The sequence below is a fragment of the Sapajus apella genome, unplaced genomic scaffold (assembly GCF_009761245.1).
Source record: "Sapajus apella isolate SASKATOON/1434 unplaced genomic scaffold, GSC_monkey_1.0 scaffold37, whole genome shotgun sequence".
Classification (NCBI taxonomy): domain Eukaryota; kingdom Metazoa; phylum Chordata; class Mammalia; order Primates; family Cebidae; genus Sapajus; species Sapajus apella.
This window is the reverse complement of record NW_022436977.1, coordinates 5,914,647-5,928,596: the sequence shown is the minus strand read 5'-3', so window position 1 is coordinate 5,928,596 and position 13,950 is coordinate 5,914,647.

Here is a 13,950-nt window from a genome sequence, read left to right as displayed (position 1 = left end):
ATTTTGAAACCGCCATTGCAAAATCATAGCTGAGACAGCAAAAGATTATCTGACCTAGCCAACCCCATCTTGCTTCTAAGCTCCAAGCTGTCCTTGTTGATTCCTGGGCATAGGCTGAACTAAGTTTGGGAGGAACTTTGTTTATAGTTTAAAACAAAGGTAATTAACAGCCCTTTCCCCAAACAAACCCCCTTCCTGCCTGAGGACCAGACTGCCTTTGTAAGACTAACAAATTAGCCACAAGATTAGAAATTATGGGTTAGGAGTCTTGCAGCTGGAGGCTACAAGAGTTTGACCCTCCCCAGATTGCTCCTGGGGATAACATCCCTGTTGCAAAGCCTGAATTCAGTGCTTGAGATACTTTGCAGACCCTGTACTTGATGGATTAGCTGGGATCACCCAGATCGATAAACTGGCTCATCTGATACTGTGGCCCCACCCAGATACTGACTCAGTGCAAGACAACTTTGATGTCCTACGATTCATCTCCAACCCAGCCAATCAGCTCTCCTTATTCACTGGCTGTGCACCCCCAACCACCAAATTGTCCTTAAGAACTCGGAGCCCTGAGGTAGGGCGTGGTCACTCATGTCTGTAATCCCTGCACTTTGGGAGGCCAAGGCAGGCTATCACAAGGGCACTCATGACCAACATGGTGAAACCCCGTCTCTACTAAAAAAATAAAAAATAATAATAATAATAGCTGGACATGGTGGTGTGTCCCTGTAATCCCAGCTACTCAGGAGGCTGTGGCAGGAGAATCGCTTGAACCCGGGAGTCAGAGGTTGCAGTGAGCCAAGATCTCGCCACTGCACTCCAGCCTGGTGACAGGGAAAGACTCCATCTCAAAAAAAAAAAAAAAAAAAAAGGAAGAGACCACGTTAAACAACTCAGGATAAGGGTTGGAATATGAAGTTGAGAAAGCTCTCTCTGAAGTTAGAATAAAAAGAAAAAGCTGGGCGCAGTGGCTCACACCTGTAATCCCAGCACTTGGGAGGCCAAAGTGGGCGGATCACCTGAGGTCGGGAGTTTGAGACCACCCTGACCAACATGGAGAAACCCCATCTTTAAAAAATAAATAAATAAATAAATGAAAAATAAAAAGAAAGAAAGATTCAAATAGGAAAATAAAATAAATATCAGCCCAGGAAGTCAAACATTCAAATAATATGTTTCATTAGGAGAGATATTTGAGGGAGGAATATTATCCTGTATTGTTATTAAGCTGTTTCCCCAGACCTGAAGGACTGAGTCTCCAGATTGAAAGAGCCCACCTAATACCCAGGGAAGTCATGAAATAGTCCCACACCAAGGGTCACCTTGGTGACTTTTCATATGTGAAAGATAAATAGAAAATGCTAAAAGTTTCCAGTGAGGAAAAAGCAGATCAAGTACAAAGGACTAGGACTCTGGTTGGGATCAGACTTCTCAATGGTGACACTGGAAGCTAGAAGCAATGGAATGACACATAAAAAATCCTGGGAGAAAATCATTTCCATATAAGAGTTTTTGTGCACAGATAAGTTATCAAACACACAGTAGAGTAGAAAAGAGATGTTTTCAGTCACATAAGAGACCAAATTTACTGAATGGATGTGGTGGCTCACACCTGTAATCCTAGCACTTTGGGAGTCTAAGGCAGGTGGATTGCTTGAGTCCAGGGGTTCAAGACTAGCCTGAGCAACATAGTCAGAACTCATTTCAAAAAAAACAAAGAAAACAAAATTAGCCAGGTGTGATGGTGTGCACCTGTAGTCTCAGCTACTTGGGGGGCTGAGGTGGGAGGATCACCTTAGCTCTAGAGTGCGAGGCTGCAGTGAGCTGAGACTGTGTCATGGCACCCTAGCCCAGGTGACACCCTAGCCCAGGTGACAGACCCTGCCTCAAAAAAAGAAAAAAAAAAAAAGATACTAAACTTCCCTTCTGTGCTTTCTTTCTCATGCGGTTGCTGGAGGAAACAGTAGAGGATGTACCTTACAGAAATAAGGGAGTAACTGAAAGAAAAAAGACAAGGGATCCAGGGACCTGGGATACAACAGAGAAAAGAGGAAGAGGGGGTCCCAGGACGTGGTAAAAGGTGTTTGCATATAACCCGTGGGAGGAGTTACCAGCAGCCCATCTGAACGGGTCTGCAGCAACTTCAATACTTGCCTCCTCAGAAGAAAGAATTCGACCGAGGGGCATAAGGCAGAAAAAGAGACCGAGGTGTTTCAGAGCAGGAGTGGAAGTTTATTTTATAAGGCTTTAGAACAGGAAAGAAAGGAAAATACACTTCAAAGAAACCCAAACGGGCATGTGAAGGTCAAGTGTGGCATTGAACTTTGATCCTAGGACTTTCTAGGCTGACCCCTTTCCCATGAGTCTTCCCTTAGGGCGGCCGACTGCCTGCGCTGTGCCCTCCTTACGCTTGGGAAGAAGCAGGCATTTGTTTAGGAAGTTGTACACATGCCCATCGGAGGCTTTCTTCCCTTGTCCAGTGGAGTGCTCCAGAGGTCAAATTCCACCATTTTGTCTCAATGCACACGCCTCGGAAGTTGCTTCTTCCTGGCATCTGCATTCAGTTCACACTTCACTGCAACAGATGCAGACTGTCAGGAAATGGCCTCTCCCGGCGCCAACCTCTCACTTTTGTTTTGGCCGGGCGCGGTGGCTCACACCTGTAATCCCAGCACTCTAGGGGACCAAGGTGGGCGGATCACGAGGTCAGCAGTTCAAGACCAGCCTAATATGGTAAAACCCCCGTCTCTACTAAAAATACAAAAATTAGCCAGGTGTGGTGGCTCACACCTGTAGTCTCAGCTACTCAAGAGGCCGAGGCAGGAGAACTGTCTGAACCCAAGAGGTGGAGGTTGCAGTGAGCTGAGATTGTGCAACTGCACTCCAGCCTGGGTGACAGAGTGAGGCTTGCTCGCAAATTTTTTTGTTGTTGTTGTTGTTGCAAACCTCTCAAAGAGTTGTTTTGAAAGCTAGAAGGTCTAGTTATGTCTGACTTCATAAAACTCGGGAAGCAGAAATCATTTCAGTTTCACCTCTTTCCAGCTTTTTCTAAAATGAATCCAGAACTATAGTCTATCACTAGATGGAGCACTAAGCTAAATTTTTGAGAACCTACTTCCCTGCACTGCCTCCCACCCACCTTCCTCACGTGTCTTTTTATTTTTATTTATTTTTATGTATTTGAGATGTAGTCTCGCTCTGTCACCAGGCTAGAGTGTAGTGGCCCAATCTCAGCTCACTGCAACCTCCCACTCCAGGGTTCAAGTGATTCTCCTGCCTCAGCCTCCCTAGTAGCTGGGACTTCAGCCAAGTGCCACCATACCTAGCTGATTTTTGCATTTTTAGTAAAGACAGGGTTTCACCATGTTGCCCAGGATAGTCTTGATCTCTTGACCTTGTGATCTGCTTGCCTCGGCCCTCAGAGTGCTGGGATTACAGGCGTGAGCCACTGCACCCAGCCCCATGTCTTAAATAATGATGACCTGATACATGTACAGGACTTTGTAATTGATAAACCACTTTTACCTCCCTTATGATGACCCTGTGTTACTACTGTTGTTTTCATTCTCAGATGAAGAAACTGAAGGTACGAATTTTAATTAAATATCTTTTATGTGTCAGACACTTTCAATGGACAACAACCCTCTGAGTAGGAAATTACTGCTTCTTAGCAGCCATCTTAAACCTTAGGGAAACAATATGAAATTAAAGAAAAAAAGAGAAACTACAGTTTCCATTTTTCAAATAGGAAAATGAAATTTCGAGAAAGTTTGGTCAAGGTCACACAGCCAGTGAAGCAAGGCTGAGCAACCGGCTCCTTTGACTCCCGGTCTGCTGAGTTTCCTGCACTATCTTATCATAGTCCTCAAATTTCTGGGAAGGAAGGCCTGCGTCAAACCTTTGCTTTCTTTTTTTTTTGAGACGGAGTTTCGCTCTTGTTACCCAGGCTGGAGTGCAATGGCGCGATCTCGGCTCACCGCAACCTCCGCCTCCTGGGTTCAGGCAATTCTCCTGCCTCAGCCTCCTGAGTAGCTGGGACTACAGGCACGCGCCACCATGCCCAGCTAATTTTTTGTATTTTTAGTAGAGACGGGGTTTCACCATGTCGACCAGGATGGTCTCGATCTCTTGACCTCGTGATCCACCCGCCTCGGCCTCCCAAAGTGCTGGGATTACAGGTTTGAGCCACCGCCCCCGGCCAAACCTTTGCTTTCTTTGCATAATTCACTTAGGTCTGGATTTCATAGAACTTTAGAGCAGCAAAAAAGAAAGATGGACAGTAAGGAGGGAATGGGAGTTAACATTATTGCCTTAGTGTGTAGAAGTCCTTCACTTCAGACTGGGCGCGGTGGGTGCTGTAATCCCAGCACTTTGGGAGGCCGAGGCAGGTGGATCACTTGAGGTCAGGAGTTCAAGACAGACCTGGCCAACATGGTGAAACTCCATTCCTACTAAAAATACAAAAATTAGCTAGACATGGTGGTGCGTACCTGCAATCCCAGCTTCTTGGGAGGCTGAGGCAGGAGAATCACTTGAATCCAGGAGGCGGAGGTTGTACTGAACTGAGCCCGCACCGCTTACTACAGCCTTTCTCTTTTCCTTCCTCCTTATCTCCATCTTTCCCTCCCTCCCTCTCCCTCCTTCCTTCCTTCTTCCTCCTTCCCTCCCTCCCTCCCTCTCCCTCCTTCCTTCCTTTTTTCCTCCTTCCCTCCCTTCCTCCCTCCCTCCCCCTTCTTCCTTCCTTCCTTTCTTCCTCCCTCCCTTCCTCCCTCTTCCTCCCTCCTTCCTTTCTTCCTCCCTCCCTCCCTCCCTTTTTTTCTTTCTTTCTTTTTTTTTCTTTTTTTTTTTTTTTTTTGAGATGAAGTCTCCATCTTGTTGCCCAAGCTGAGGTGAATGGCGTGATCTTGACTCACTGCAATCTCCGACTCCCAGGTTCAAGCGAGTTTCCTGCCTCAGCCTCTCAAGTAGCTGGGCCATCATGCCTAGCTCATTTTGTATTTTCAGTAGAGATGGGGCTTCACCACGTTGGTCAGGCTGGTCTTGATCAGGATCACCTCATCTCAGGTGATCTGCCCACCTTGGCTTCCCAAAGTGCTGGGACTACAGGCATGAGCCACCGTGCCCAGCTGAGGATGTTGTTTCTACTTGAAGCATCAGTGAGTCTGCAAATGATATCAAACTGTATGGAACACGAGTTATTATAATGAATTAAGTGTACTTTCAGCAGACTTCTGGGACTTGACCACCTTATGGATTGTACTGGAAATATCAGGTATGGTGATTGCTCTGCTTGCCACTCTAAATGAAAGTGTCCCCCACCCAGTCTCTGTTGCCCCACTGGCTTATGTCCCTGGTCACAGCTGAATGGACCAAGGCAGATGTGCTATCAAGGACAGTCAGTCACAGATGAGCGGTAACCTCTGATATGCTTTGGTGCAAAAAGCTGAGTTGGGTCAACCGTTATTTAAATTTGTGTGCAGCCACTTTGGTTCGCTGGGAGATGGCATGGTGAGGGAAGATTGATAAAAATTAGCGGCCGGGTGCGGTGGCTCAAGCCTGTAATCCCAGCACTTTGGGAGGCCGAGGCGGGTGGATCACGAGGTCAAGATATCGAGACCATCCTGGTCAACATGGTGAAACCCTGTCTCTACTAAAAATACAAAACATTAGCTGGGCATGGTGGCGCGTGCCTGTAATCCCAGCTACTCAAGAGGCTGAGGCAGGAGAATTGCCTGAACCCAGGAGGCGGAGGTTGCGGTGAGCCGAGATCGAGCCATTGCACTCCAGCCTGGGTAACAATAGTGAAACTCTGTCTCAAACCCCAAGAAGAACTCCAAATAAAAAGAAAATTAGCTCATATCTGGGTTACATGGAAATTTATCCTACAGTTGCTTAAAATACATTCCAGGATTCTTTGGTCTGAAGCATGTGTTTTGGAAAGGACAGGGAGAGGAAATTTAAGAGGTGGAGTGAAATCCAGGGATCCTTCACCTTCCAGAAAAAGTGACAGGGCTTTCTAGTGTCATGCAGGTGACAGGCTCTGCAGGGCTTTGCCTCTGAGGGTTCAAAAGACGAAAGCAAGAAATCTGTCACATAGGGGCAGGAACACAAGGCAATGAGTTAAGAGTCTTCACTCTGCTGATTATGAGATGTCTGCCATTGGACAAAAATGTGTGTGTGCATGTGTTTTAATTTGTGGATATGGGGTTTTACTATGTTGCCTAGGCTGGTCTCAAACTCCTGGCCTCGGTCAAGTGATCTTCCCGCTTCAGCCTCCCAAAGCATTGGGATTACAGGTGTGAGCCACTGCACCTGGCCAAAAATATGTTTTCAAATAGCCCTCTAAATATCTGTGTCGATTAGCAATAAATTGAAAATACTGGTACAAAAGTAACAGCAAAAACTGCAATTACTTTTTTTTTTTTTTTTTGAGACAGAGTCTGGCTCTGTTGCCCAAGCTAGAGTGCAGTGGTGCAGTCTTGGCTCACTGCAAGCTCCACCTCCTGGGTTTAAGCGATTCTTCTGCTTCAGCCTCCCAAGTAGCTGGGATTACAGGCGCATGCCACCACGCCCGGCTGACTTTTGTATTTTTAGTAGAGACAGGGTTTCACTGTATTGGCCAGGCTGGTCTTGAACTCCTGATCTTGTGATCTGCCCACCTCGGCCTCCCAAAGTGCTGGGATTACAAGCGTGAGCCATGGCGCCTGGAATTACTTTTGCAGCAACCTAATAATACCTCTAGGTGTCTGTTTTTTAATGTTTTATTGTACAGAAGAATTCTTAAGGAGCTTGTTCCAAACATAGGTTTCTTTAGAATCCACCCCGTGAAGATTCTGCTTCAGTGGTTCTGGACATTTACCTAGCCCTGGGGTGAGTCTGACTCAGGCGGTCCTTGGACCACTGATTGAAAAATTCCGCTCTGGATGAAGAAACTAGAAACGGGAGACAAACTCCATCCCAACTGATGAGCTTCTTTGCGGCTGCTCAACTGGACCACGGCCACACTGCAGCATGCTAGGAAGTCTGCATATCTGGGAGTCCTAGCTGCTTAAAGGAACAAATGCCAGACTGGGTCTTCTCCAAGATGGCAGGATCATCCTCCTTTAAGGCAAGAATTGGGGAGTATCTTCTCACCTGGTCATTCTTAGATGTGTGAGAAGTAGATAAGTTCTTTCTTTTTTTTCTTTTTCTTTTTTCATCCTCTCTCATTCATTGGCTGTAGAGAAGTTCTTTTTAAAGTTTCCATCTTAAGGTCGGAAAGGATGAGAATTTCTCACTCCAAAATTCTCTATCCACCATTAGCTCCGATACTCTAGCGCAATTAGCTGCTTTAGCCTACTCAGGCATGTCTGGACAGGCCTGGGCAAGTCCCAGCCCAAGTTCATGCCATTCCTTGTGTGGAAGCTCTTCTCTTATCATCCAGTGAGTGACTTCCTTTTTTCTTTGTTCTCTCTTTCCCCAGCCTATTTAGTAAGGTCTCAAGCTGTTAGCCAATTGGGTCGAGTATAGAATAGAATGTGAGGTCCCGTTCCACCCAATGGAAACTAGACACACAGCAGCGTGGATGCATCAGGTTATAAATAACCCTGTCTCCTTTGTCCAGGTGTGCTCTCGTGGCAAGACTCTTCTTGGGCAGCACCCTTTATGCAGAAAGTAAACCTGGCCTTGCTGGGAGATCCTTTGTCTTGGTGTTGAGTCTTTTCATGACACCAAGAACCCGTTTCCAACAGGTGTGAGAATGTAAACTTAGGAAGGAGGAAGCCAGTCAAGCAGGAGTGATGTTGAGTATTTCCTGAGAAACGAGACCTGGTTTCCTCTACATGTGTTCTGGAGACTAGTTTGGGGACTAAGCTGACAAATGCCAGGAAGAGACTCAGGTGGCTGAAAGAGCATCTGCTTAAAGTGCAAAGGGGCTGTGTGAACCAGTCCCTGGGCAGAAGCTGATGAGAGAGAGCATGTAATGAAAGTGGGGTTAGGTTAGAGCTATGAAGAGAAGATTCCATTCTTTTTTTTTTTAGACATAGTTTCACTTTTGTTGTCCTGGGTGAAATGGCTCAATCCAGCTCACTGCAACCTCTGCCTCCAGGGTTCAAGTGATTCTCCTGCCTCAGCATCCCAAGAAGGTGGGATTATAGGCACTCACCAGCACGCCCAGCTAATTTTTGTGTTTTGAGTAAAGATGGCTGGTCTCGAACTCTTGATCTCAAGTGATTTTCCTGCCTCAGCCTCCCAAAGTGCTAGGATTATAGGTGTGAGTCACCACGCCCAGCTGAAGACTCCATCCTTTGTGTGTGTGTGTGTGTGTGTGTGTGTGTGTATATGTGTGAAGACAGGGTCTCACTCTGTCGCCCAGGCTTGAGTGTAGTGGCATGAGCATGGCTCACTGCAGCCTTGACTTCCTGGGCTCAAGAGATCTTCCCACCTCAGCCTCCAAAACAGCTGGACTCATAAGCATATGCCACCTTGCCCAACTAATTTTTTATTTTTTTTGTAGACACAGGGTCTCTCTACATTGCCCAGGCGAGTCTCTGACTCCTGGACTCAAGCAATCCTCCTACGTTGGCCTCCGAAAGCGCTGGGATTATAGGTGTGAGCCACCACCACACCTGACTGAAGAATCCACTGTTTCTCAGCAATGGCTAAATAAGCGTCAATGTCAAACTAAACTGTTCCTTATTGCAAACTTGCTCAACTTGCTCAATTGTTTTCTTTTTTCAGCAAACAGGCTATAAAGAGGCAACTCCCTTGGCATTGGCATTTGACTAGGAACTGAAAGAATTGAAAACTGATGCAGACGTGATGAGCTGAAACAATGGGTTGACTCTAATAGAATAAAATGGAACACGGAATAGGCATATGAAAAAAATGCTCACTATCATTAGTCATCAGGGAAATGCAAATTGGAAAAGCAGCTGAATGTCTGACATGAAAAGCACATTGAGGTCCAGGCGCAGTGGCTCATGCCTGTAATCCCAGCACTTTGGAAGGCTGAGGCCAGCCAATCACTTGAGGTCAGGAGTTCAAAACCAGCCTGACCAACATGGTGAAACCCCTTCTCTACTAAAAATACAAAATTAGCTAGGTGTGGTGGCACACGCCTGTAATCCCAGCGACTTGGGAGGCTGAGGCAGGAGAATTGCTTGAATCCGAGAGGCGGAGGTTGTGGTGAGCCAAGATCCCGCCCCTGCACTCTGCGAAACTGTCTCAAAAAAAAGAAGAAAAAAGAAAAGGTCTGGCATGGTGGCTCATGCCTGCTATCCCACAGCATTTTGGGATGGTGAGGCAGGAGGATCGCTTGAGGCCAGGAGTTTGAGACCGCTCTGGGCAACATATTGGGACCCCATATGTACAAAAAAACCATAATTTTTTTTAAGTAGCCAGGGATGGTGGCATGCACCTGTAGTTCTAGCTCCTTGGGAGGCTGAGGTGGGAGGATCCCTTGAACCCAGGAGGCCAAGGCTATAGTAAGTTAGAATTGTGCCACTGCACTCCGGCTTGGATGACAGAGCAAGACTCTCAAATATAAAAACAAAATAAAACAAAAAACACACAATGAAATACCATGTCAACCTCATTAAGAACATATAAAAAAGACAGGCAATAACAAGTTTTGTGTGCTTTTGTTTGTCTGCTTGTTTGGAAACAGAATCTCACTCTGTTGTCCAGGCTGGAATGTAGCAGCATGAGCACTGCTCACTGCAGCCTTGACCCCCTGGGCTAAGAGATCCTCCTGCCCCAGCCTCCCCAGCTGGGACCACAGGTGCATGCCACCACACCCAGCTAATTAAAAAAAAGGTTTTTTTGTTTTGTAGAGACAAGGTCTCACTGTGTTGCCCAGGCTGACCTCAAACCCTTGGCCTCTAGCAATCCTTCTACCTCAGCCTTCCAAAATGCTGGAATTACAGACATGAGCCACTGTGCCTGGCCAATAACAAGTTTTGATGAGGATGTGAAGGAATTTGGAAACCCCGTGTACTGCCAGTGATAAATGCAAACTGGTGTAGCCTCTTTGGTTTCATTCACTTGTTTTTGAGATAAGGTCTCACTCTGTTGCTCAGGCTAGAGTGCAGTGATACAATCATAGCTCACTGTAGCCTCAGCCTCCTGGGCTCAAGCCATGCTACCCACTCGGCCTCGAGTAGTTAGGAGTACAAGGGCATGCCACCACACCCAGCTATCTCTATCTATCTATCTGTCTGTCTATCTATCTATCTATCTATCATCTATCTATCTATCTATTTATCTATATTTTGGTAGAGGCAGGCTCTTACTGTGTTGCTCGGGCTGATCTTGAACTCCTGACCTCAAGTGACCCTCCTGCCTTGGCCTCCGAAAGTGCTGGGATTACAGACCTGAGCGACCGTGCCACACCCTGGAAAAAAGTGTGGTAAATAGGTAATTCCTCAAAACGTTAAGTATAGAGTTACCATGTGACCCGGCAGTTTTACTGCTAAGTTTGTACACTAAAGAATTAAAAACATGGGTCCACACAAAGACCTGTAGAAGAATATTCATAACATGGTAAAAAGGAATCTGAGGATATTAAAAGAAAAAGAATATTCATAGTAGCATTTTCATAGCAGACAAAAGGTGGAAACAACGCAAATATTCATCGACTGATGAACGGATACACAAAATGTGGTATCTAAATGCAATGTAATATTATTCAGCCATAAAAAGCAATGGAATTGTGATCCAGGCTACATCATGGATGAGCCTTGGAAATGGTATTCATTTTTTTAATTAATTTTTTTTGAGACAGTATCTCACTCTGTTGCCCAGGCTGGAGTGCAATGGCCTGATCACAGCTCACTGCAGCCTCAATCTCCCAAGGTTCAAGTGAACCCCCTACCTCAGCCCCCCAAACAGCTGGGACTACAGGTGCTCACTACCATGCCTGACTAATTTTTTTTTTCTTTTTTTTGAGGCGGATTCTTGCTCTATCGCCAGGCTGGAGTGCAGTGGCAGGATCTCAGCTCACTGCAACCTCCGACTCCCAGGTTCAAGCGATTCTCCTGCCTCAGTCTCCCAAGTAGCTGGGACTATAGGTGCATGCCACTACGCTCAGCTCCTTTTTGTGTTTTTAGTAGAGTCAGGGTTTTCACCATGTTGGCCAGTATGGTCTCGATCTCTTGACCTTGTGATCCGCCTGCCTCAGCCTCTCAAAGTGCTGGGATTACAGGCGTGAGCCACCACGCCCTGCCTAATTTTTGTATTTTTAGTAGAGACAGGGTTTCACCATGTTGCCCAGGCTGGTCTTGAACTCCTGGGCTCAAAGGATCTACCCACCTCAGTCTCCCAAAGTCCTATGATCACAGTCACGAGCCACCATGCCCAACCTGGAAACATTCGAAGTGAAAGAAGCCAGTCACGAAAGACCATATGGTATAATTTTATGCATATAAAATGTTCAGAACAGGCCAGTCTATAAAAACACAAAGTAGCTTGGTGGTTTCCAGAAACTGGGGTGAAGGTGGAATGATGAGTGACTGCTCATGGGAACAAGATTTCTTTTAGGAGTGATACAAATATTAAAACAGGCTGGGTGCAGTGGCTCATGCCTGTAATCTCAGCACTTCGGGAGGCTGAGGTGGGCGGATCACGAGGTCAGGAGTTCCAGACCAGCCTGACCAACATGGTGAAACCCTGTCTCTACTAAAGATACAAAAATTAGCCGAGCGTGGTGACACTCACCTGTAATCCCAGCTATTTGGGAGGCTGAGGGAAGGAGAATCGCCTGAATCTAGGAGTCAGAGGTTGCAGTGAGCCAATATTGCACCACTGCACTCCAGCCTGGGTAACACAGTGAGACTCGGTCTCAAAAAAAAAAAAGTAAAACACTCTACCAATAACTTGGAGGAAAATAAACACTTAAACGTCCATTAAAAAATGTAATAAAGATAAAGAGATGGTTGTGCTGTTGGGCTCAACATATAACTGGGTTGAAGTGTATGTCTCGTGCTACTTGGCCAGCCTGTGTCTTCTTTTGCTTGGGGGACAGCCTCTGGCTTCTCTTGAAGAACCAGCCTCTCCCTGGCACCACCGCCCGTTCTCTGTGGTCCTGGTGGAAACGTTATTGAAAGGGCTCCTTACCTCCCACTAAGGGGCAAATGACCCTAGCTGAGCCCAATTAGACTTTCACTTGGAAATTTGAACTGAATTAAATGGCTCGAGGAAACTGTTCAGACTCAATCATTCTCAGGATAGCACTGGAAATTTTCTCTTCTTTTTTTCTTTTTTTTGAGATACAGTTGCGCTCTTGTTGCCCAGGCTGGAATGTAATGGTGCGATCTCAGCTTACTTCAACCTCCGCCTCTCAAGCGATTCTCCTGCCTCAGCCTCCCAAGTAGCTGGGATTACAGGCATGCGCCGCCATGCCTGGCTAATTTTTGTATTTTTAGTAGAGACAGGGTTTTGCCATGTTGGCCAGGCTGGTCTCGAACTCCTGACCTCAGGTGATCCACCTGTCTTGGCCTCGGAAAGTGCTTGGATTACAGGCGTAAGCCACTGTGCCTGGCTACACCTGAAATTTTCTAGCTGAGATACTTGCAGCTGGCCTCATCTCTGTCCTTAGGTGTGGACACAGTTATGTAATACCCTTATTTTCTGCCTTGGTTAGCCAGACTTGGTTACACATGAGCCCCTTGCAAAGGGAAACCTCAACAGAGCACACAAATAGAACACACGCAGGCACAGGAGTTTTAACATCAATATAAATAAACAGCAACTGGCCGGGCGTGGTAGCTCACACCCGTATTCCCAGTACTTTGGGAGGCCAAAGAGGGTGGATCACCTGAGGCTGGGGGTTCAAGACCAGCCTGGCCATTATGGTGAAACCCTGTCTCTATTAAAAATACAAAACTTAGCCAGGCGTAGGCCGGGCACAGTGGCTCATGCTTGTAATCCCAGCACTTTGAGAGGCTGAGGCAGGTGGAACATCTGAGGCCAGGAGTTCGAGACCAGTCTGACCAACATGGAGGAACCCCTGTCTCTACTAAAAATACAAAATTAGCTGGGAGTGGTGGCGCATGCCTGTAATCACAGCTACTTGGAAGGCTGAGGCAGGAGAACTGCTTGAACCTGAAAAGCAGAGGTTGTTGTGAGCCAAGATGGTGCCATGGGAGCGAAACTCCATCTAAAAAAAAAAAAAAAATTAGCCAGGTGTGGTGGTGTGTGCCTATAGTTCCAGCTACTTGGAAGGTTAAAGCAGCAGAATCACTTGAACCTAGGAGGCAGAGGTTTCAGTGAGCTGAGATCACGCCACTGCACTCCAGCCTGGGTAACAAAGTGAGATTCTGTCTCAAAATAATAATAGTAAAAAAAAAAACCCAAAACAGCAACTAATTATCACTGAGCACTGTGCTCACAGGGCTGCAACAGTATTCCACACACTGTATATGTTTTTCCTCATTTAATCAACCTTTCAGTAACTTTGGGAGATGCTACTATATCTGTTCCATCTTACACATGAAGGAACTGAGGCATGGAGAATTTTGTAAACTTTCTGAGGCCACACAGTTAATAAATGTGGGAATTAAGGTTCACATCCAGATCTACCTAACTCCAAAATAGAGCTCCTAACTGCTATTCTGTAATGCCTCAGAGAAGCCCGCGAGGTGGGCGGCTGTGGTTGGTACTTATTGTAACCGGAGAATCTTGGGGTACTGTCTTTCTAAGACCGTGGTCTCAGAGGTAGCATCTGCGTGTTGAGGCTCCGCAGCAGAGCTCTCACACCCCGTTGCACACCGGAATCACCTGCGGAGCTGTACGATGATGTTGGTGCCCAGACCATACTTTCTGACATAATTGATCTGGGGTGCTGCTGGGCATTGGGCTGGTTTTCCCATTTCCCGGGTGATTCTAATGTGCGGCTGTGGTTGCCAACCTCCACTCCAGTTTTTCAAACATTAAAGAATATACGTTGCATCTGTGGATCTTGTGGAACTGCAGAAT